General features: G+C 41.6%; 1 protein-coding gene and 1 pseudogene across 2 annotated transcripts in view; one reads left to right on the top strand and one right to left on the bottom strand.

The window, feature by feature from the left end:
- STON2 (stonin 2) overlaps positions 1-22,908 on the top strand; it is a 113,590-nt gene that overhangs the window by 65,053 nt on the left and 25,629 nt on the right. The gene's annotated exons all lie outside the window — the stretch shown is intronic.
- LOC120248623 lies at positions 11,644-12,264 on the bottom strand (annotated as a pseudogene).

Genomic DNA, 22,908 nt, shown 5'->3' with positions numbered 1-22,908 from the left:
CACGGGTCTCCCATATAACACTAATGCTGCATAGTATATTGTTATCTGAGTAATAATTTAATATCCTACACCTCCTCTTACTTAGTCTCAAGGGCCGTATCTGCATTGTTTACCACTGAAACCCTAGGACCCAGCATAAGAGGATCTAGTTAAATAGATAATGAGTGAATGCATGAGTGAGTGGATGCTGAGAGTACAATATCTAGTGCCTAAGACAAATTTAGGGTTCCTCCCAGGTGATTCTGCCCCCAAGAAGGGGCAGTGAAGAGTTAATGTTCTCTCTGGGAGCTAGAGGGATTTGGATATGGATCTCAACAGAGCTGCTTGAATCACATTCTTTCTGCTACTATAGCAACAGGTTGAGAATTCTGCAGGCTTTGTCTCCTGCCTACATTGGAAATGCCTGTATGCGGGCGACTTCATTGTCTGAGGGACAACTGTGTTTTTCTTCTATGATGTTTCAATGAAGCAGCTTCTTTGCAGAGACAAAGAGGCCAACACAAAGCAGGGGCTAAGAATCACGGAAAGGCTGAGAGAGATCTTGTTTTGATTGGAGGGACATTTCCAATCTTTTGTCCCCTGAAGAGGTGTGAAGTGGAGATGAATTTGAGATTTAGAGGTAGTCTATAATGTCTTTCCCTGCATTCTTAACAGAGACTTCTCTTCTGAGAGATACCTCCTGGCAGCTTTTGGAAACCTTTCTCTGACTGTCTTTGCTTAAAAATAGGTGGTAGTGAAGCTCTTGGATTATTGCCCATGTTGTATTCACTTGTAAGTTTGGCGATGCCAGAGTGGACCAGAAAGTAGGTTTTTCCCTCCGTATTTACCAGGCCTTCTAATCCACTCTGCATCGTGGTTGTTTGCTGAGGACAAGCTACCCGAGACTGAGAAATAGAGGTGTTGGTCTTTACTCAGTGGGGCAGTGTTGCAAAGAGAAGAACGAAAATGGGGAAGCTGCTGAGGGAAGTTACTTAGGTGGCATTAACTTCCCAGGGGGTGTCTGTCACAGGCATTTAAAAAATGCCCCTCCTGTTAACTCAGGACTGCTTCTCAAGTGTGGTTAAGATTAGAGTTTAGGGCTAATTGTAGTCCTTGTTGGACTAGTGGGTGAAGTCGGTAGACCTTAAATACCACTTTGAATTGATTAATCACATCACCACAGGACTGTTTTCACTTCAGCGTCATGTTTGCCCTCTGGGTGCTGGTGGGGAAACCTGCCCGGTTCACTCTTTGTTGCTGGTTTACAAAAACATTTTGGTCAGGGGCTCCCTGGGTGGCTCAGTCCAGCTTCGGCTCAGGTCATGATCTCACGTTCGTGGGTTCAAGCCCCACATTGGGCTCTGTGCTGACAGCTAGCTCAGAGCCTGGAGCCTATTTCGGATTCTGTGTCTCCCTCTCTCTCTGACCCTCCCCTGTTCACGCTGTCTCTCTCGGAAATAAACATTAAAAAAAAAAAAAAAACATTGTGGTCAGAAATACCTGAACATATCCAGCCATTCTTCAGAAGCAGCACTGAGTTCTGAAAAATTCAGTTTTAAAAACTGTTATCCCTGACCCACTACATACCATTTGAACATGGGAAAAGCCCTCCATCTGTGTGTCTCAGGTTCCCTCGGCCCTGCTTTGTCAGTCTGCTGTGGCCACTGAAACCGCCCGTCTTGTGGTTTGGTCCAGCGGGCTCTGGGCTGAGGGCCAACAGCCCCTGAGGGGTCCAGTCCCAGTCCGAGTGGCCTTGGGCAGCTCATGAGGGGATTTTAATTCCACTGCATATAAAACGAAAGATGTGGATGACATTTTTAACGTTTCATTCCTGTCTCGTACACACGCAAGAACTGGAACTCTAGTTGTTTGAAGAGTAGATAAAAGCCTTTGCTTTCTTGAAGGGCTTGTAATTTGCAGCGTCCTTAACTCCTCCTCATACTTTAGGTCTACACTTCAGTGTCAAAGCTTCCTTAGGGGACGCCTCCCTGACCCCCTGGGCTAGAGCAGGGCTCAAGGCATATGCTCCCTGCTAAGTGTGTTCCTTTATTTCATCACACTTAGTATAGTTTTTTTAAGTTTGTTTGTTTATTTATTTATTTTGGGAGAGACAGAGTGCGTTAGGGAGGGGCAGAGAGAGAGGGAGACAGAGAATCCCATGCAGCCTCCACACTGTCAATGCAAAACCCCATGTGGGGCTCGAATTTGCAAAACTGTGAAATCATGACTTGAGCTGAAACCAAGAGTTGGACATTTAGCCAACTAAGCCATCCAGGCACCCCATTTTTTAAAGTCAATTTTCTCTCTCATTCTGAGCCTAAGGGCTCTGGAAGGCAAACATCCAATCTATTTTGTTCACCATTGATTCTGCATAGGAGCCACTCAGTAAACATTTGTTTTATTTAAAAAAAATTTTTTTTAACGTTTATCTATTTTTGAGACAGCACGAGCTGGGGAGGGGCAGAGAGAGAGGGAGACACAGAATCTGAAACAGACCCTAGGCTCTGAGCTGTCATCACAGAGCCCAACGCAGGGCTCAGACCCACAGACCATGAGATCATGACCTGAGCTGAAGTTGGACGCTTAACCGACTGAGCCACCCAGGCACCCCAATAAACATTTGTTTTAGACTCACAGGCTGCATTAGGCTGTCTGGAGGCTACAAAGATGATCACATCACAGTCTCTCCCTTAATTCTTCAGATTTATTTTTCCTGTTTCTCTTCCCTACCATCCCACCCCAAACCCAAAATATGCTGTAAGAAGTTAACAAAAACCCCTGCTCTTGTCATTGATCTGATCATTGAATAGATTTTCATTTTCCTTAATGGGACTGATTAGTCTTTTTGACAAAATCCACTAACTGAAGCAAGGTCCTGGAAGGAGGTTCTGGAAGACAGTATATAGAATGAAAGCAGTGGACAAAAGAAGAAAAAAAAAAGAGAGGGTGGGGGAGAAATGAGGAGGAGGAGGCAGCAAGAAGAGCTTTGAAATCATGTGATTCTATCTTTTTAATTAATTTGCCTGTAAGTGTCCCTATTTGACTGACAGGTTTTACAAGCAAGGACATGTTTCTTAAACAGAATTCTTACCTGAAGTGTTGAGTAATGGAAACACAAAGAGTTTGCAATCAAAAGGTTATTAAAAGCACGCAAAAAGTTGACTGAGCCCCAGAAATCTTTTTGCTTTAAAAACTGGAAAGATGCCAATTTTCAGGAGGATTGGCAGGTTCCTGTAAACGTACAGTTAGGATCAATACTGGGACTTGAATTATGAGACCAGAGCTAGCATTGCACATTTAAACAGCAAGCCTAGACCACATGCTGCCAGGAAGGAAAAGCCATAATTCCTCGTGTTGGAGTGTGATGGATATTCATCAACCAGGTACTGGAGGAATAGGGGGGAGTTGATTAAATTAGAAAAATACAACTTCTTTTGGTCTCACTGAGTTTGCCATTTGGAAGGGGGGTGACTTAAGGAAGTTATACTGATTAAGTTTCTGTAGAAAGCATGAAATCTCTAGCTTCAAAAAGCCAAATAGCTTCACTTTATCTTGAGAACCTGTAAAGATAGAGAGTATGGGTAGCTGAGCGAGGAGTAGGCTCTCTCCTGACTCCTTAGAGAGTTCAGCTTTCACAGCACAGGACAGCCTTTGCCTGCGTCATTGTTCCTGGTTCCCTTTCTCACCCAAACCCGCAGGCACAGAGGGTGTCAGTAGCCGGCCTTCATGCTTGGTCCACCTGGGAGCTTAAGCCCCAGCCAGACTACAGCCCTCCCAGAGCCACTCCAGGAAGAGAAGAATGACTAAACAATCACATAATCTCTCTTCTTTACAGGGAGGAAGAAATTTTAGCCAAGAATGCAAGGTGTGCCTATGGGCTTTGTGCCTACACTGTACACATCCTTCACACGCACACACGCGCACGCACACACACACACACACACACACACACACACACACACATCCACTCTGCTTGTTCACTTACTTAGGCAGAGATAGTATGTTGTGCCATGTTGGCCAAAGACCAGGACGTAACTGTGTTGGGTTGACACGCAGCCAGCCATCAGGCTCACGCATCTCACTAGGCAATATTAACTGGCCCCTCCTTCATGTACCAAAAATATGTTCAACAAAGATAATATGGGGGAATGTGCTCCTTTTGTATTTGTTATCCCCTTGCGAGGTAGTTTCAGAGAAGGTCAGTTCCAGACAGTCTCTTGGTTTCCTAGGAATTTGCCCCTTTCTAGCACTTTCACACAATTCTTTTCAAAGCAAATCCCTTTGTTTTTAGTGGCAAAGCTGCTCTTAAATCTCAGCTTTATCAGCTCCTATCTGTACAGCTTGGGTATATTATTTAACATCTCTGTGCCTCATTTTCTTTGTCTTTATATGAAGTTAATATTAATAACAATGTCTCTCTCATAGGAGCTTTGTGGGAAGGAAATAAGATCATCTAAGAAAAATTATTTTGTGCAGTGCCTGGCACATAGTGTACATTGAAAAATTGTTACCATTTTTAATATGATAAGGAGATTTCAGCCTTTCTTCTTCTCTGCCCCTCCTGAATTAGAAACACCCCTTGACATTGGGTACTTCTCAATATCAGGGCTTTATTCCAGTGTGGGCAGAGGAGAGGGGAGCAGAGCAGAGATGGTTGGGCAGGAACGGGGGTGACAGAGACCTGTGCCCATGTTCTTCTACTCCTATTCCATTGCTGTTTCCATTATACCATACTGATTCTTTATCTGTTGATGCCTGGATACAAAACTGGGTGCAGTGCAAAAGGGAATGTGCATTCAGCTCTGTCTTCTAGGAAGTGGCCATCTAAGTTCCAGGCTCACTTTTACCTCTTCTCCAAGTCTACAACATGTCTTGCTGTAAACACTCAAATCCTAGCTCAAAACAACCATGAGAACTGATGTCTAACACAGCAAGTGCCTGGGGTTACCACTGGTAGCAGTTGATTTGATCATGGAAGACAGGAGTCATCATCGAACCATTTGGCACTTAAAGGAAAACACTTACAAAAAGTCAAAGAGCAGGTCAAGTGTCAAACTTTCTGAGCTACCCAATCCCTCAGGAATGAGAGGAAGGAATGTGAATCACTGGACCTGGAAAGAAGGCACAGGAGAAAGTCCCCTGTCCAGCTCCTCTGTGAAAGAGCGGCCATTACAATACGGCTGAGTAGCACAGCTGGGACCCTGAGCTTCTGTAGCCCTGGTCTCCTGACCCGCAAAGTACAGGTGATAAGCATTAGATAATGTATATCAAGCACGTGGCTTTAAGTCCTGGCATAAATACTCAAGAAATGTTAGACATTATCAGCTCATGAAGAACACGATATTCAGCAGTTTGGATGCCAGTTTTGCTCCCTAGTTCACCGTGACTTAACCTCTACCACTTGTTCCTGCCCCTACTGCTTACATGTTGACCACAGTTAGTGGGGAGGAGATACCCTGTCTGTCTGCAGCCCTGGTCAGTCTTGACAGTTCACAAGTTGGAATTAAATGAGCCATTTTGAGGATTCACAGATAGTGTTCTGTCATTACCATAGTTGGTGAGAAAAAGACTTGACAAGCAGGCTTGTCACACAAGGGGCAGGCAGCTCTCTGGTAATGATGGCTAGATGGCAGCGTATATGTATGTGTATGTATATATGTATTTTTTTTAATGTTATATTTATTTCTGAGAGACAGAGACAGCTTGAGCAGAGGAGGGTCAGAGAGAGAGAGAGGCACAGAATCTAAAACAGGCCCCAGGCTCTGAGCTGGCTGTCAGCACAGAGCCTGACGCAGGGCTCGAACCCACAAGCCACGAGATCATGACCCAAGCTGAAGTCGGACGCTCAACCGACTGAGCCACCCAGGCGCCCCTGTATATATGTATTTTTAAATTTTTTTAACATTTATTTATTTTTGAGAGGCAGAGAGACAGCATGAGTGGGGGAGGGGCAGAGAGAGAGGGAGACACAGAATCCAAAGCAGACTCTGGGCTCCAGGATGTCAGCACAGAGACTGATGTGGGGCTCAAACTCACTGACCGTGAGATCATGACCTGAGCGGAAGTCAAATGCCCAACCAACAGAGCCACCCAGATGCCCTGTATATATATATATATTTTTTAAATGTTTATTTTATTTTTGAGAGAAAAAGAGAGAGCACCAGCAGGGGAGAGCAGAGAGAGAGGGGGACAGAGGATCCAAATTGGGCTCTCTGCTGACAGCAGACAGTCAAATGCGGGGCTCAAACTCACATACCATGAGATCATGACCTGAACCGAAGTCAGATGCTTAACTGATGGAGCCACCCAGGTGGCCCAGCACTGCATATATATTTCTCTTTAACTTGAATTCATATTTTATCATTTCTTTCATTTTTATGATCAAAGCAACGTTTTATTCTTCATCCATCCTGGTCAAAGTGAAGTGGTTTCCATTGCTGTCTTTCACAATAAAAATGTGGAAGAATAGGTATAAATTATACAGTTTTAAACACGAGACAAATTCAGAGTCATTTAATTTACCCCGCTCACTTCACAGACGTGAAAGCTGAGGCCCAAGGGTATTAAATGAATTCCATGGGTGGCAGAAAGGCGGTCTTCCGGCCCTCATTCCCGGCCCCCTAGGTTTGGTCTTTTGGTTTATTACTCTTCCAAAGCTCTTCCAAAGTGATGATGGCCGTCAGCAATTGGAGAGCCATTGTTTATGAAATGTGAGGGTGGTCATCTGGTGGAGAAGTCTCAAACGAGATAATGACACCTTTGACCCAGTCTCTTCCTGTCTTTGGCACATTATCCCTGACTCGCCACAGGACACACACATCCATTATGTGAACAAGGCAGTGATGACAGAATGAACAGTTCCTGTTTTTCCCCTCTGAAGAACTCCTCCACTAAGTCTGTGCTCTTAGATACACAGTCATGATCAAAACAGAAACAGACCCCTGAACTCCACACAGGGTCCAGGGGATTGATGGAAGGAATATTTCATCATGTAGTGAATATTCATTCTCTGTGGAATTTCATTCACTAGCTCTGTAATTCGAAGAAAATGGCAGACTGGTGGAGTGCAAGACCTGGATATTTATGAACAGATTTTCTCAAGAGTAATTGGCTAAGTGGTTTTTAATTCTTTTAATGAAGCAAAATTATAAGATATATGTAGATAAACAAGAAAATATAGAGAAAGTATTTGGAGAAAATATACATTCAAGATACAATAGCAGTTACTCCAAACAAAATTCAGCAAATTGTAGAATTATCCAGAGTAGACTAAGTTTTTCTCTCAATCTATAGATTATCTTCTTAGTAGTTCAGATGCAACATTTTGCATTTCCTTCTTTGTTTCAAGCCAATAATTTATTCATCAAGCAACTGCTATGTGTCAGACACTATAATGATGCTTTTCATGAGATCACACTTAATTTGCATAGTACCGTGAAATAGGTGTGATTTTCCTCATTTTATTGACAAGGACACCAAGACTCAGGGGTCAAGATAACCAGATTTTGTGGCGTGTTCAATGACCTATTTTTGTTCCCACAGAAGTAGAGCAGAGCAAGGTATTAGGCAAGTACCAAGGAAAGATTGTTAATCCAGTTGCTGAACCAAATGAAGCTTGACCATCAGAAGACCAGCCTATTCCCCTGGACCAATACCACCCTAGAAAACAGCCCTTCTGAATTATGAAGATGCAGCTTATTAAAGCAGCCATTCTGACCCTGATCCTCCCGCAGTGCCTTAGTGTATATGTCTATGGGTAAAAGATGTCCTCTGAGTGAATCTGGTTTCCCTTGAGAACTCTTTCCTCCATCAGTTCTTTCATTTTTCCCTGCACCATAAGCTACCATTTCTGCATGGGCCCCATCATGGTCATTGCTAGGGGTGGATCAGAATTAGAGCAAGAGTGTCTAGGCCTCCTCTGACACCAGGAGGCACACCTGTGAATAAATGCACCAGCTTTAGTACTTGGACTCTGGTATTTTGTTCTTAGGGTCCTTTTAAAAATAATTTCTGGGTCTGTGCTGGATCACATAAATCCAGAGACAGTTGCAAGTCTTGTCGATCACTCATGGTGATGCCTCAAATTTGTAAACTGTTTTGTGGAAAGTCTTTTCAGAACCAATTTACATTCAACAGAAAAAAGCCATTCTCCTTCGTTAGTCACAATAATAAAAGCTAAAGATATAATAGCTTCAGATACATTATCTCATTTATCAACCACACCCATCAGACTGTTAGTTCCTTCTTACATGTAAGGAAATTGAGCCTCAAGTAGGCTATCTTGTGTTCAAGATCATATACCATCAAGTGTCAAAACAGAGATTTCTTGGGGCGCCTGAGTGGTTCTGTTGGTTAAGCGTCTGACTTCTGCTCACGTCATGATCTCGTGGTTCATGGGTTCAAGCCCCACCTTGGGCTCTGTGCTGGTAGCTCAGAACCCAAAGTCTGCTTCAGATTCTGTCTCTCCCTCTTCCTCTCTCCCCTTCCCCTGCTCGTCCGGTCTCTCTCTCACTCAAAAATAAAAATAAAACATTAAAAAATAATAATACAGATTTCTCTAACTCTGAAGCCCACACTATGTTGTGTTGTCCCCCCCCCCTTTTTTTTTTTAATTTTAGAGAGTGTATAAGCAGAGGAGAGGGACAGAGGGAGAGGAGAATCTGGAACAGGCTGCATACTCAGCATGGTACCCAATGAGAGGCTCTATCCCACAATCCTGGGGTCATGACCTGAGCCAAAATCAAGAGACTGATGCATAAGGAACTGAGCCACAAGGTATCCCAATGTGTGTCCCCATTTTTTTTTTTAAAAAAAGGAAATATATTTATAGAAATTTACTCACTAGCTTTGACTCTGGGTTTTGACTGTTTTTGAGAAATCCACCCAGTCAATGTCAAGGAATGAAAATTTGCCACCACTAAGGTCATGCTGAAGAAAACACCATAGTTTCTAAAAATACTTCCAAAAGATATAATCCAGAAATGCCTCATGTCACAATTGCTTTGATGCAGTATGTGTATGACTTGCCAGCATAGACTCATTCAGAGATATAATTTGTTTGTTTTTAAAAAATCTCTCTTGTTAATGTTGGCCCGTGCTCTGATTTTGTGAAACATAAAGGGTCTGGGTGCATGATTATTGAGCTGATTCCCCAAACACCCTTCAGTTATAACAATGTTTCTGCAGATCATCACCCCCTGCCCCCATGCTTCCTACTTAGGATAATTTGATTTTTAGAAGTGTTCCTTATTTGAATAATATTCTACACAAAGTATTGTTTGCTCTTCCACGTAAATTATCAATGCTCATCATTATAGCTATCAGTCAAAAAAATAATTATCATACTTCGGCACAGCTGCAGCAGTTATGCCTGATACTTTGTTAAGGGTAGTTAATGCTCTCTCGGTTGCACCTTTCTATTGTTTTATTGGAGAATGTCCAGATTTAGCTAGATTTCCCCTTCTTCATTTCTCTAGGAGCCAGTGAGTTGAAACTCTCATTGTTTTTCCTGATGGGAGTGTCACAGCAGAGCCAGCTCTGGGTTGTCAGAAAGCTCATAGTTTTTAATAATTATACTGCAGTGGGATGCCTGGGTGGCTCATTTGGTTGGGTGTCTGACTCGTGATATTGGTATCGGCTGGGGTCATGATCTCATGGTTCATGGGATTGAGCCATGTGTCAGGTTCTGCGTTGATAGCACAGAGCCTGGTTGGGGTTCTCTCTCCCTCTCTCTGCTCTTCCCCCCACCTAGTCTCTCTCTCTCTCTCTCTCTCAAAAATAAATGAGCATTAAAAAAAAGAAAAATCATACTGCAGACTTGAAAGAATGAGGACTGAGTTTCAAGAAGGTGAAATTTTTTATTTGGACAGTGTGACTGGTCAAGCTGTACTTTTGTGCTTAGTGCCACATAAATAGATAATGTCAATATAGAGAGAATGAAAGAAGGAATCACTAGGATTCTTTGGTTGTAAGCCACAGAAATAGACTCTGGCTAATTAGAAATTTTTAATTTTTTTAATTATTTTTTTTAAGTTCATTTGTTTGAGAGAGAGGGAGGGGTAGACAGAGAGGGAGAGAGAGAATCCTAAGCAGGCTCCATGCTGTCATTGCAGACCCCAATGTGGAGCTCAGTCTCACAAACCATGAGATCGTGACCTGAGCCAAAATCAAGAGTTGGATGCTTAACCCACTAAGCAACCCAGGTGTCCCAGCAATATTTTTAGGAGAGTTTATTGGAAAGGTATGAAGGCATGAGGGGAAAGGTGTGCTCACAGAATTGAATGGAAAACTGAGAAATCAAGCTGAAAAGCCATACTCAGAAAGAGCAAGGGTAGAACAGGATTTGGGTCTCTAGCAAAGACTCGCAGGTGGTTTCTCCCAGTGCTGTCATCTTGATGAATGAACAACAGCCATTTTCAGTTTCAGTTTTTATTTTCCTGAAGAGTAAAATTCCAGAGAAAGAGCTTTGCAGTGGCTTAGCTGAGCTCACGTGGCTTCAGGGAGACTAGGGATCATGCCCGGCAGCCCCACTAGTCAGTCTTTAATAAGGCAGCCACTAAAAAATGCATTTTAAACAAGACTCAAAAGTATTGACTATAAAGGGAAAAATTGATCAATCAGACTACATTAAAGTTAAACTCTCTGTTTATCTGTAGATAAGAGTTAAAAGAAGCTACATCATGAGAGGAGATACTTGCAATACATACATATCTGATGGAGAACTCACATCCAGAATATATAAGGAGCTTCTACACATCAACTTCTATAAAATAGCAGACCACCTAATGGAAAAAAGCCATGAAAAGGCACTTGCAGAAGAGGATATCCAAATGACCAGTACATGTGCAGTTTCATTAGGCATCAGTGAAAGCCCAATTAAAGCCACAGTACCTACCATCATACATCTACCATTATAACTAAAATGAAAAAAATAGACAATATCAAGTGTTGACAGGATTTAGAGCAAGCAGAACTCTCAGATGCTGAGGATGGGAGTGTAAGTGGGTGTGATCACTTTGCATACCCAATATCATATTAATTCCATACGTGGTTAGGTACTCAAGAAAAACCCACACATATATGTACCAAAAAGCATGGATAAAAATATTTACAGAAGCATTGGCTACAATTAATTAGGCTTGGAATCTGTCACCTGTCCATCAACCAGAATGGATAAATCATGTCACATCCACACACTTCAACATAGAAAATGCAATACGATATAGAAAATACAATATAGAAATGGAAAGTAACACACCACTTGCAACAAAGTGAATGAGTCTCATGGATATACAGAGGACATACTATATGATGTCATTTATATAAAGTTCAACAGTAAATAAATGAATATATGGTGTGAAGAGTCAGGATAGTGGCCACCCTGGAAGGGTGCAGTTAGTACCTAGATTGGGACACTAAGGGGTCTTTTGGGGGTGCTAACCATTTTCTCTCTCTTGATCCTTATGTGAGTTATCTGGGTGTCCTTACTTTGTAAAAACCCATTGAACTTTATATTTTTTATTTTTTTCAAGATATCTGCATTGATGCTTTATTTGAAACAGTTCTTAGTTTCAGATTTCTTGCATCAAATGAGTGAAGATTCAAAGCAGGGAGGGAAAAAAAGATACTTATCAGTTTGAAAGTCACAGACCGTTTATCTTTCTATAATTAGATTGGGACGGGGTGGGGGGATGATCCTACTGGTAGTAGGAAGAAGCTTCTAGGGTCTGGCATTTGATGAGGTAGATATTCAGTTGCTGGGCATTTCCATTGTTTTTCCATTGCAGAACATGGGGCAGAGACTTGGGAACAAGCATGCCTGAAGCCAGGTTACTCTTGTGTTCCATGACTGTGTTGTTGCAGGGCTTTTGTTGACACAGTAGCTGGCTATGCCCCAGACAAATGGGGTGCTGCTCTGTTCCCACAGATCTTTATCCCAGTCTTCTCTGCAAGGAAGGCACTGCTATGTGCTCTCAGCCAGCGTCTCCTATCCTGGGTTCCTGGTTCGGTTGACAACGTTCTTCTCAATACAACTTTTATCATTGCAGCTTGAAATATGATGACCGATTTTGGCCCGAGGAACCTGGTGGTGAGCACTGAAGGGACAAGGAGCCAATTTGTAACATCAGGATAATTCTTTCTGCACTTGATAAGTTGATAAGGAGACCGGCAGGCCCTGATCTGGTGGTTTTCATCACAGGGCCATTGTAATAGCTTTTCAGCATCCAGGGAATCCATGTACATTTCCTCCATGTGGGAAATGAAGGAGCTGAATCCAAGTGCCCGGACATGCTGTCCCCACATTCAAAATGCGTTGAACTTTAAATGTGTGATTTATGTCGTCTTTTTTCTACGGGTGTTTTATACTTGGATAAAGTGTTATGAAAAGAGAAGAGAATAACGAAAGCCCTCCCATTGACGCAGGCCCTGGAGTAACGATGTCTGGGTTTGAATCCTGTCTGTCTCTCCCTAACTGTGTGCCTTGAGCAAGCTTGCTGCTTTGTGCCTCAGCATTGTCACTTGTAAAAGGGAGCCAATAGCAGCACCTACCTCATTGGATTATTCTTGGAAGGATTAAATGAGATGATCTAGGTAAAGCGCTGAGAACAGTGCCAGGTACACAGCAAGTGCAAGGTAACTGGTAGGTACGTATGTTGTGGAGCCATTTCTCCATACTAGACGTGCCGGGGGAGCATAAGGAAGTATAAACCCCTGGCCTCAAGGAGCTTATAACAATCATAATTAGAAAGATGAGGTATGTAGAAGAACAAATAATTGATACTATAAAAGGGTATTAGGAAGTTACAGATAAGAAAAATCTAAGGATTCAATGGAAGGAGAAATTACTGTAAGTTAGAGTATTCCAGGCAAAACCCATAGAATTGTGAGAAGTCGGAAGAGTGGCTGCCCTGGGAGGGGGTATGATCAGAGAGGGCTACCAGGGGGCTTGTTTCTTCAGCTAGAACTGCAAAAAAACTTTTGATACATATGCCTTTCTGTATGTGTGTTGTCCTCTATGATTTTGAAACCTGGGCAAGGTACTTAACCCCTGTGAATTTCATTTTCTTCACTTATAAACTATAGCTAATACCTTCTGTAAGGTTGTTAGGAGAATTAATGAATGCAGTGTGTGTAGAACTCCAGTCCAGGATGGGACAGTCAAATATTTCATGTACCTGATGTGTTAACTGGGATAGAAGGTGACAGACTGGGACAGACCTTTCCTGTGTTAAGATTTGGAGCCTTTGTTTGGGGCTTATTGCTTTGTTGAGGGAATGACCTCATGTCATTATTGGTGTTGTGAATGGAACCTGTCACAGTGTGTCAGTGCGATGGCGCATTGACTCAGCTGCTGGGACAAAGGGCACTTCTGCTTATCAGAGTCACTGCTGGACAATTGTCCCACACCACCACTGTCCATTTCCTTTTCCTGCTTAGTCAGAGCCACACCTGCGAGCGAGAGTCAGGGCCTGATCCAGGTGTATATCAGTAAACATTTACCAAGTGTCTGCTGAGTGTCAGGTGTTGTGGTAGAGTCTGATGGAGCCTGCAAGAATGAATAAAAACAGAGTTAAAAGTAACATAAAATGAAACCTAGGCCTTGCCTTCAAATAGCTTATAGTCTAGTAACAAGATACAAGTGCCTTTTCTGAAAGCCATTTCCCCTTCTCTCCCCTCTTTGTCTGTCCTGTTACCCTCCACTCACCCAGTACATGTTCTCATTCGCACACCTCCTTCCCCATCCCAAGCTAACCCTTCCCTGAATCCACTCCATGTAAGCAGGCTAAGAGCCATTGAACATGGCCTCTATCCAACAACAGCAGTCAACTTGTAACATGTATCTTCTCCTTGGCTACCCCCCCAGATTATAGATAGCTACGCCTTACATTAATTACAATAACAGGAATAACCACTAGTTAGATGTCTGGCACATGCAAAGCATTGTGCCAGGCCCTTGCCTCCATTATCTGTAACTCTCACAGCATCCTGCAGGGCATCATTATTCCATTTTATAGGTGAGGACCTGAGGCTTGAAGAACTTAAATAATTTGCCCAACATTATCTACAGCCTGTTTGTGGCTGACATAGTGCAAGCCTGTTTTCTCCCACAAGCCATGCTCATTGTCAAGCTGTTTGCAGTGTTTGCTCTGATGATTAAATAATGTAAACACCCTTCCACCCTCCTGCGTCAGTTCATCAGTCAACTGTGCACATAGAAACCTATGTGGTTAGGAGAGGTTGGTGCCACAGTCCCTGTTGCTGTAATTATTCTACCTTGACTGGAAATGTCAATAAAGAGCCACTCAGCCACGGGAATCACTTCTGAGCTCCTGTTTTGTAAATGCCTTGATATTCAGCAGCGCTCACCTGCTGGGCCATCCGAAGAGATGCTGAGCCTATTTCATTATCTATATTAAAATCTTGGATGCAGGAGCCACAGGAAGAGCCTCTGTGTATTGAGAAAATTCTGCCTTCTTGGTCCTCCCTTACTAGGCTGTCTCTCTCAGATTAATTGATTTCTTACCACTAGCCTCTGTTCTAGAAATCTGTAGACCGATAGTGTTTCTCATGCAGATTAAAGTGAGTGTTGCTATGAGCTGGGCACAGAAGAGACAGTGAGAAAGTGCATATTCTGAGTGGTTTTGTATGAAAAGGAACAATGCAGAGTGACTGCTATCCCCACTAGTCCAAGTGTTTTTGGGTCCTGGCTCCTAACCCTGTGTAAACCACTCAAACTAAGATAGCCAACTCTACTTAATCCCAAGCCCCCTGGTGTATATTGGGCACAAATCATGTTCAAATGAGGCAGGAGGTCAAAGCCAGCAAATTGCTGTGGGTTTAGGGTTTAATCTTAAGCTTTTCAAGTTTTTAAAATTAATTCAAGTTTCGAATATTCTTGTTTTGAGGGGTAAGGCTTTCTGGAGATTAACCACCAATAGTAGACATATATTGACAGTATGACTAACACCAGCTATTTCTTCAAAAACTAAAAGCTACTATAAATTGAGTTTCTTCTGCATGTGCTTAGATCTTTAGGTATTATTTCCAGTTCTCACAACCACCTCTTAAACTGTTGGATAGTTACTCACATTTCACAAATGTCCATACTGAGCCAGCATCCGTACCAGGTGGACTTAGTTCCAAATCTTGAACCCTTTCCATTCTTCCTCAGTGCCTCAAAGCAGTCTGTCTGCTGAATGCTAACCCCTTTGCCAGTTTCGCTTCAGCCAACTCAGGCAGAATTAGCAGTCATTTCTTATTTGGGGATCACACAACACTTTGCATATATCTATAAGAGCACTTTGTATTATATCGTAATTGCAACAACAGTGTTTTACACTTTTTTTTTTTAATGTAGGACCTGTTGCAGTACCTTGCAGTGTTGTCTAGTGGAAGGACTGAGTTCAAATCTTGTGTCTAGTTTTGCTAACATTATATCCTTAGCATGTAATACACCACCTGTTAACAAACTGTATAATCTCAGTAAATATTGAATGAACTAATGAACGAATAAATATTATCTTGGGTATTATTTTTCCTCTGTGAATCTTTTTCATTATTAAAACTGATGGATTATACTATCTCCTTTATAGAGTTGATATGAGATTAGACCAGTCAATGAAACTAGGGTAAGTGATGGTGTGCTAGTTGAGATTCAGGTAGTGGTTTTAAGATTTATCATGTTGTTGCATTTCTAAGTACTTGGGTTTATCACTAAAATTGTACTCTATTATATGAATTTGATACAGTTTGCTTATCCATTCTCTTATTGTTGGATATTTGGGGTTTTTCTAGTCTTTCACTTTAATGAATAAAGCTGCTATGAACATTCTTGAACAAATTTATTCATGGACATATTTTTCACTTTTCTTGTATACACACACGGGAGTGGAATTGCTGGCTCATACATTAGGTGAATATAGAGGCTGCTAAACCGTTTTCCAAAATGATTTTACAGCTTTATACTCTAACCAACAATGTAAGAGAGGTCTAGTTGTTCTCCATCCTATGACACTTGATATTATTATGCTTTCCAGTTTTAGCCACTGCAGTGGCTGTGTGGTATCAGTTGTAGTGTTATTCACACTTCCTTGGTGTCTAATCATCTGCTCTCTGGCCATTCATACAGCTCCTTTTATGAAGGGCCTGTTTTTTTTTACTGGGTTACTTTTCTTTTTATTATCAATTTGTGAGACTTTAGGTATTCTGAATATGTCTCTTTTCAGTAGCTTGCCTTTTAACTTTTTAAGTGATATCTTGATAAATATATTGATAAAATCAATTTATTAAATTTTTCTCTTTCATGGTAGTGCTTGATTTGTCTTAAGAAGTGATTGCTTACCACAGAGTCATGAAATGCTTTTTTTAATGTTTTCTTGTAGAAGTGTTATAGTTTAGGCTCTCTTATAGATCTATGGTCTTTCTCAGTTTAATTTTTGTATATGTAGAGAGAGGAACAAATTAAGTTCTATTTTTTTTCCATATGTATGTCTAGTTACTCTAGCACATTTTATTTATTTATTTATTTATTTTTACAAATAGTTTATTGTCAAATTAGTTTCTACATAACACTCAGTGCTCATCCCCAAAGTGCCCTCCTCCATGCCCATCCCCCCCTCCCCCCCACATCCATCAGTCCTCAGTTTTTGTCAGCATTCAAGAGTCTCTCATGGTTTGCCTCTCTCCCTTTCCCCCACCATTTCCGCCCTTCTTCTCCCCCTTGTTCCTCCGTCAAGTTCCTCCTAATCCTCCTATACGTGCAAACATATGATATTTGTCCTTCTCTGCCTGACTTATCTCGCTCAGCATAACACCCTCAAGGTCCATCCATGTTGCTACACTCTAGCACATTTTATTGAAAAGAACTTTCTTCTCCCATTTAATTCTTTGGTACCTTTGTCAAAACCCAAATGTCTGTATATGGGTCTACTTCTAGACTCTCCATTCTGTTCCATTAATCTATTTGTCTTTCCTGTTGTGCTGTCTTAATTACTGTCTTTATAGTAAATATTAAAATTTAGCAATGTAAGCCCTCCAAAATTTTCTTCTTCAAGATTATCCTGGCTATTGACAGGCTTTGATAAAAACTGACCGCTCATCCATTTCTACCAAAGGGAAAAAACATCTGGGGATTTTGACTGGAATTGCATTGATTCTATAATTCAATTTCAGAAATTCATTCATCTTATAATTTGAGTTTTCAAATCCATTAACATGAAGTCTCTCCATTATTTATGCCTTCTTTAATGTCTCTCAGCAGTGTTTCATGGTTTTCAAGTACTGCGATTTTCTGTATCTTTTATTACATTTACTTCTGTGTATTTGATATTTTTATTATACTGTAAATCATAATTTTTAAAATTTCATTTTCCAGGGATGTCTGGGTGGCTCAGTCAGTTAAGTGTCTTACTCTTGATCTCAGCCCAGGTCTTGATTTCAGGGTCATGAGTTCAAACCCCATTTTGGGCTCTGCAATGGGCATGAACCCTACTATAGATAGATAGATAGATAGATAGATAGATAGATAGATAAATTTATTTTCCATTCATTTGTTACTAGTATTTAGATATAGAATATGTTTTTAGGTAATGATTTTGTATGTGAGACCTTGCTGAATTAACTTATTACTTCTATGATTTTGTTGCTGTTTTTGGATTTGCTGAGTATACAGTCATGCCACTTGTAAATAGAGTTTTACCCCTTTCTTTTGCTTTTCCTTCCCTGTCCTTACCTTCTTGCCATGCATACGGACTCTACCACAGTACTGAACAGAAGCAGTGAAATTGGTGGAAAACATTCACTATTTCACCATTATGATATTAGCTGAGTTTTTTCATACACACACACACACACACACACACCCTCAATCAGATTGAGGAATTTGTCCTCCATTTCTGATATGCTGAGAGTTTTTATCACTAATGGATATTAAATTTTACCTCTTCTTCATTTATTGAGATGGTCTCACAAAATATTCCTATACAACACATTATCCTGTGCATGTGTAAATGACTTCTGTAATATTCCAGGGAGGTTCAGAGGACTTGCCTAAGAGGACAGAAGTCCAGGCACTTATTGCAAGGTGACCACCAGGTCCTAGTACAGGTTTGTGTCCCACGATTCTCACCTGATTCCTACAGTTAACTTATTATTTTCAGTTTCTCCTTCCTCAACCTTTATAATAGCACAGATGTCTCTTATTTTGATGGTAAATGTGGGACTTTGGGTGCTTTTTATTATTTTTTTCACTTGTGTCTTCTAAAATTTCTTCAGTGAACATGGACATCTTGTGTAATTTAACCTTCTGTGTAATTAATGAGATTACAGATTAGTAGACTTTAGACCCATTCCTATCAATTCTTTCTGAAATTATACCCAAACAACCTTTTAGTTTAATGGTAAACGACTAAACTCTTCTTTGTTGATCTGTTACTTAATTCCTGAAGATGTTCATTTTTTCCTCTTTCCCAACTTAGCGTTCTGAGATGAAGTTCCCAGCACAATTAAGTTCAAAAGACTGTAATGTAGTAGTCAGAGTGGGAAAATAAACACAAAGAGATCATGCCTGCATGTGCTGTGGTAGAAGTATAGATCAGAGACTTTAGCCTTGCTTGGGAATTTAATGACTTCCAGCAGGTTGGTCTGAGTCCAGGGTGATTTTGCTCAAAGGTAATTATTTCTAATCTTGTTTTTTTTTTTTTTAACCTTTATTCATTTTTGAGAGACAGAGCACCAGCAGGGGTGGGGCAGAGAGAGAGGGAGTCACAGAATCCAAAGCAGGCTCCAGGCTCCAAGCCATCAGCACAGAGCCCAACATGGGGTTTGTACCCACAAACCGCAAGATCATGACCTGAGCCAAAGTCAGACAGCCAACCAGCTGAGCCACCCAGGAGCCCCATGTCTGTTTGTTTTTGAGAGAGAATGAGCATAAGGAGGGAACCGACAGAGAGAGAGAAAGATGCAGAGAATCTGAAGCAGGCTCTGCCCTGTCAGTGCAAAGCCTAATGCGGGGCTTGAACCCATGAACCATGAGATTATGACCTGAGCTGAAGTCAGATGCTCAACTGACTGAGCCACCTAGGCAACCCTCTAACCTTGGTTTTAAGTTCTGGCATTTTTGTCTATTCAAAACAGTTGGGGATTTGGAATCCTGGAGCCGGAGAAGCCCCTGTCAGACCAGAGTAAGAATGATAGCTCTAAGATATGGAATAGGGACCAGATAATAACAGATAGGCTGTTATTTCCAGCTGCTGTGCTTTGTTTTCATGGAACAGGAAGTCATTATCTGGAGAGCCACAAGTCCTTGAAAGTTCATTCCATTTCCGGGAAGTAAGTATCACTTGCCTGCCAGAAGTGAGGGGAGGCTGTATCACTGGAGCTACACCACCCCTTCCCCCTCCCACCCCCCACCCCCCACCCCCCGCTCGCCAGAGCCATTCTAAGTCACTGCCTGGTCAAAGTAATCACTTTTTTTTTTTCTTTCTAATCACAGTTTCCTGATATAGGAATGTTTTCTGCTTTTTCTCAATACTTAATGTGCCTACCAGTGAATATTAGTTATTTATGTTGATTATTAAAATTAAAATGTTCATATTAAGCAAAAGCAAACAAAAAAAACCCTCAAAATGAAGAAATAAGTGCCCTCTTTCTTTCTTTCTTTCTTTCTCTTCTTCCATCAGTAATAATGACAGTAATTTAAAATGTGTAGCATGCCATGGAGCGTCTGGGTGGCTCAGTCAGTTAAGCATCTGTCTGACTCTTGATTTTGGCTCAGGTCATGATCTCATGGTTCATGAGTTCAAGCCCCGCATTAGGCCCTGCTTGGGATTCATTCTCTCTCTCTCTCTCTCTCTCTCTCTCTCCCCCCCCATCTCTCTAATAAACAAACAAACAAACTTTTAAAAAATGTGTGGCATGCCGTAATTTACAAGTGACATGCACATGTCTCATTTCATTTTCACATCCCTATTGTGGTAGATAGACCAGCCTATTTTTATTATGCTTTTTCAAAGTGACAGAACTGAGACTTAGAAATTGAGTAGCTTGCTGGAGATTAGCTAGTTCTACAGACTTTGAGCTGTATTCCCAGTGCTGCTGTATATGACAGTGGTCAAGCTGAAGGTCGTGAACTCTGACCTCCTGGGGTCAGGTTCTAGCTGCACCACTTACTAGTCTGTGACTTTGGTCAAGTCGTCTAACCTCTGTGCTTCAGTGGCCCCATCAATAAAATAGGGAGAATGCGAGGACCTATGTCATATAGCGTTCCAGGATCAGACGGTTTCGGTGCCATTCTAGCAGAGCATCCAGCATTCGGTACACAACTGGGGAGTGTCAGCCAAGCCGCTGCTGTTGTCTTGAATATGGAGGTGGTGGTGGGTTATTATCCCTCTCTCCTTCCAGCTGCCTCTCTTGCCGTAAAGCCTCCAGTCTGCCCCTCAAGTCACCAGAGAACTCTAGACACACTCCAGAAGTCACCAAGGGCCGTGCGGGGTTAGACAATCCAATCCCAAATTAAATACTTTGAAGAAAAACTAACACCATAAAGGTCTCTTTCCTTGACTCAATTTTGCCCCAATTTCTGGAGAGAGTTTGTGCTTATCTTCTCTTATACACCCTATACTCTTCTTATTCTTAACCAGAAATCTTAAGGTTTTAGATAGAACACTTACATTCATCCTCTCTAAATATTTTTGGGACTATTTATTCTTTACTTGCTAAAAAGACTAGTGTTTTTGCCCCAGTCTGCTCTTGAAGATAGGATAGAAATTCCTATGCTCTACAGTGCATGCTCTTGAAAAATCTCTGAGGAAGCAAACCTCTGTTTTATGTTGTGCAACCTGCCCTACAAAGTCCTGGGGTTCGTGCTTTGAAGTGGGCAGATGATTCTGCCTTCACGTCCTCTGGTTGCCTTCTCTCATTTATGCGAAGACGGGGCAAAAAGTAGTCACACATCCCAGTCTGCTGTGTGTCCAGCTGCAGAGGACACTCGATCTGACCCTTAGGAAATGCCCTCAGTGTGGGAAACAAAGGTTACTATTTTTAAAGACTGGAAGGCAGCCTGTTTGTCAACATTTCAGCATGTCACAGCCAGGCAAGCTTTAGATTTGAAAATAGAAGCCCTGATCCCATTACCTCATCTCTGTCTACCGAAGACCTGACTTTAAATGTCAGGGAGAGTCACATCTACTTCATGAAACAAATCATCAGCATTGATCATCCTTTATCCAGTATCTCAGTTTCTCATTACTCTTCACGTATCCTGCATGGCCCACCGAGGCAGCCAGACATTGCATGTATGTACTGGAATGAATACAAACTGCCCTCCAAACCCTTTTAGCATATGTCATGCTGGTCCTAACAGCATGGTCAGATACTGCCAACGACTGCTGCCACGTACTGCCTTCCGCCCTGCCTGTTTTCAGTGTTGGCCATCAAAAGTCTCATCTATGAATATTAACCAAAAAAAAAAAAAAAGTAGGTTCTAAAACTATATATGCAGACAAATCCTGACTTGTAGATAGGTGAGTGTTTGTGAATGTGTACACTGAGACAGCTTGAAGGAAACACTAGAATGTGACATCACTTACCTCCAGTGACAGCAAGATTCAGGTGCTTTTGATGGTATGGGTTTCTGTACCATCCAAATTTTCTAAAATATAACTTGTTCTTTAAAATTATCCAAAAACAGTTCATCTTTATGATACAGAAACAAATTGTTACTTATTTTAGGACTTGGTGACTAGAGCAATTCTAAAACCCAGTGTGATTTAAAATGAGTTCCCATGAGTGCCTTAGATTCAGCGGGCCTTAAATCCTGAGTTTTCCCCCGCTGAGGCAAAGAACACTCAATGCTAGTCTTATGGACAGTTGGGGAACAAGTCGATTAAGTGGCATCTGTCACTTCAGGATGTATAAAGGCCCGTGACCTTCCACTTTCCCCTACTCTCAGGTTACTTGGTTTCATTTATTTTCTCAAAAATACTAATGATATCTGGGACAGTTTTGAAAAGACTATGACCTCTTTTGTTTTTCTTAATGTTTATTTTTGCGAGAAAAAGAGAGGGAGATGGAGGGAAAGAGGGAGAGAGACAGAGAGAATGCATGGCAGAGAGAGAGGGGGACAGAGGATCCAAAGTGGGCTCTGTGCTGAGAGCAGAGACCCCATGTGGGCTCATACTCACGAACTGTGAGATCATGACGTGAACCTGTTAGATCATGAGCTGAGCTGAAGTCACACATTTAACCAGCTGAGTCACCCAAGCACCCCTAGGCTATGACCTCTTTGATCTGATATGTAACCAAGCCTCTCAACATACAGGGTTTTTTTTTTTTCCTGTTTTTATTTATTTAATTTAATTAATTTATTTATTTGAGATAGAGACCATGAGCCAGGGAGGGCAGAGGGAGAGAAAGAATCTTAAGCAGGCTCCACACCCAGTGCAGAGTCCCATGTAGGGCTTAATCCTTTTTTTTTTCTTTTTTTTCTTTTCTTTTTTTTCCTTGAGCAAATCTTTTTCTTTTTTTTCAGATTTTAACATTATGTAAGATACTTGTTTTTGTTTTTTGTTTTTTGTTTTTTACAAATAGTTTATTGTCAGATTGGTTTCCATCGCCACAAGTGCCCTCCTCCATGCCCATCTCCCCCCTCCCCCCCACACCCATCAGTCCTTAGTTTGTTCTCAGCATTCAAAAGTCTCTCATGGTTTGCCTCTCTCCCTTTCCCCCACCATTTCCCCCCTTCTTCTCCCCCTTGTTCCTCAGTTAAGTTCCTCCTAATCCTCCTGTACGTGCAAACATATATTTGTCCTTCTCTGCCTGACTTATTTCACTCAGCATAACACCCTCAAGGCCCATCCATGTTGCTACACATGGCCAGATTTCATTCTTTCTCATTGCCATGTAGTATTCCATGGTATAGATGAACCACAT

Source organism: Hyaena hyaena, unplaced genomic scaffold (assembly GCF_003009895.1).
Source record: "Hyaena hyaena isolate Hyena2069 unplaced genomic scaffold, ASM300989v1 scaffold_597, whole genome shotgun sequence".
Lineage (NCBI taxonomy): Eukaryota > Metazoa > Chordata > Mammalia > Carnivora > Hyaenidae > Hyaena > Hyaena hyaena.
Note: the sequence above shows the minus strand (reverse complement) of the source record. Positions and strands in the feature narration are given on the sequence as shown.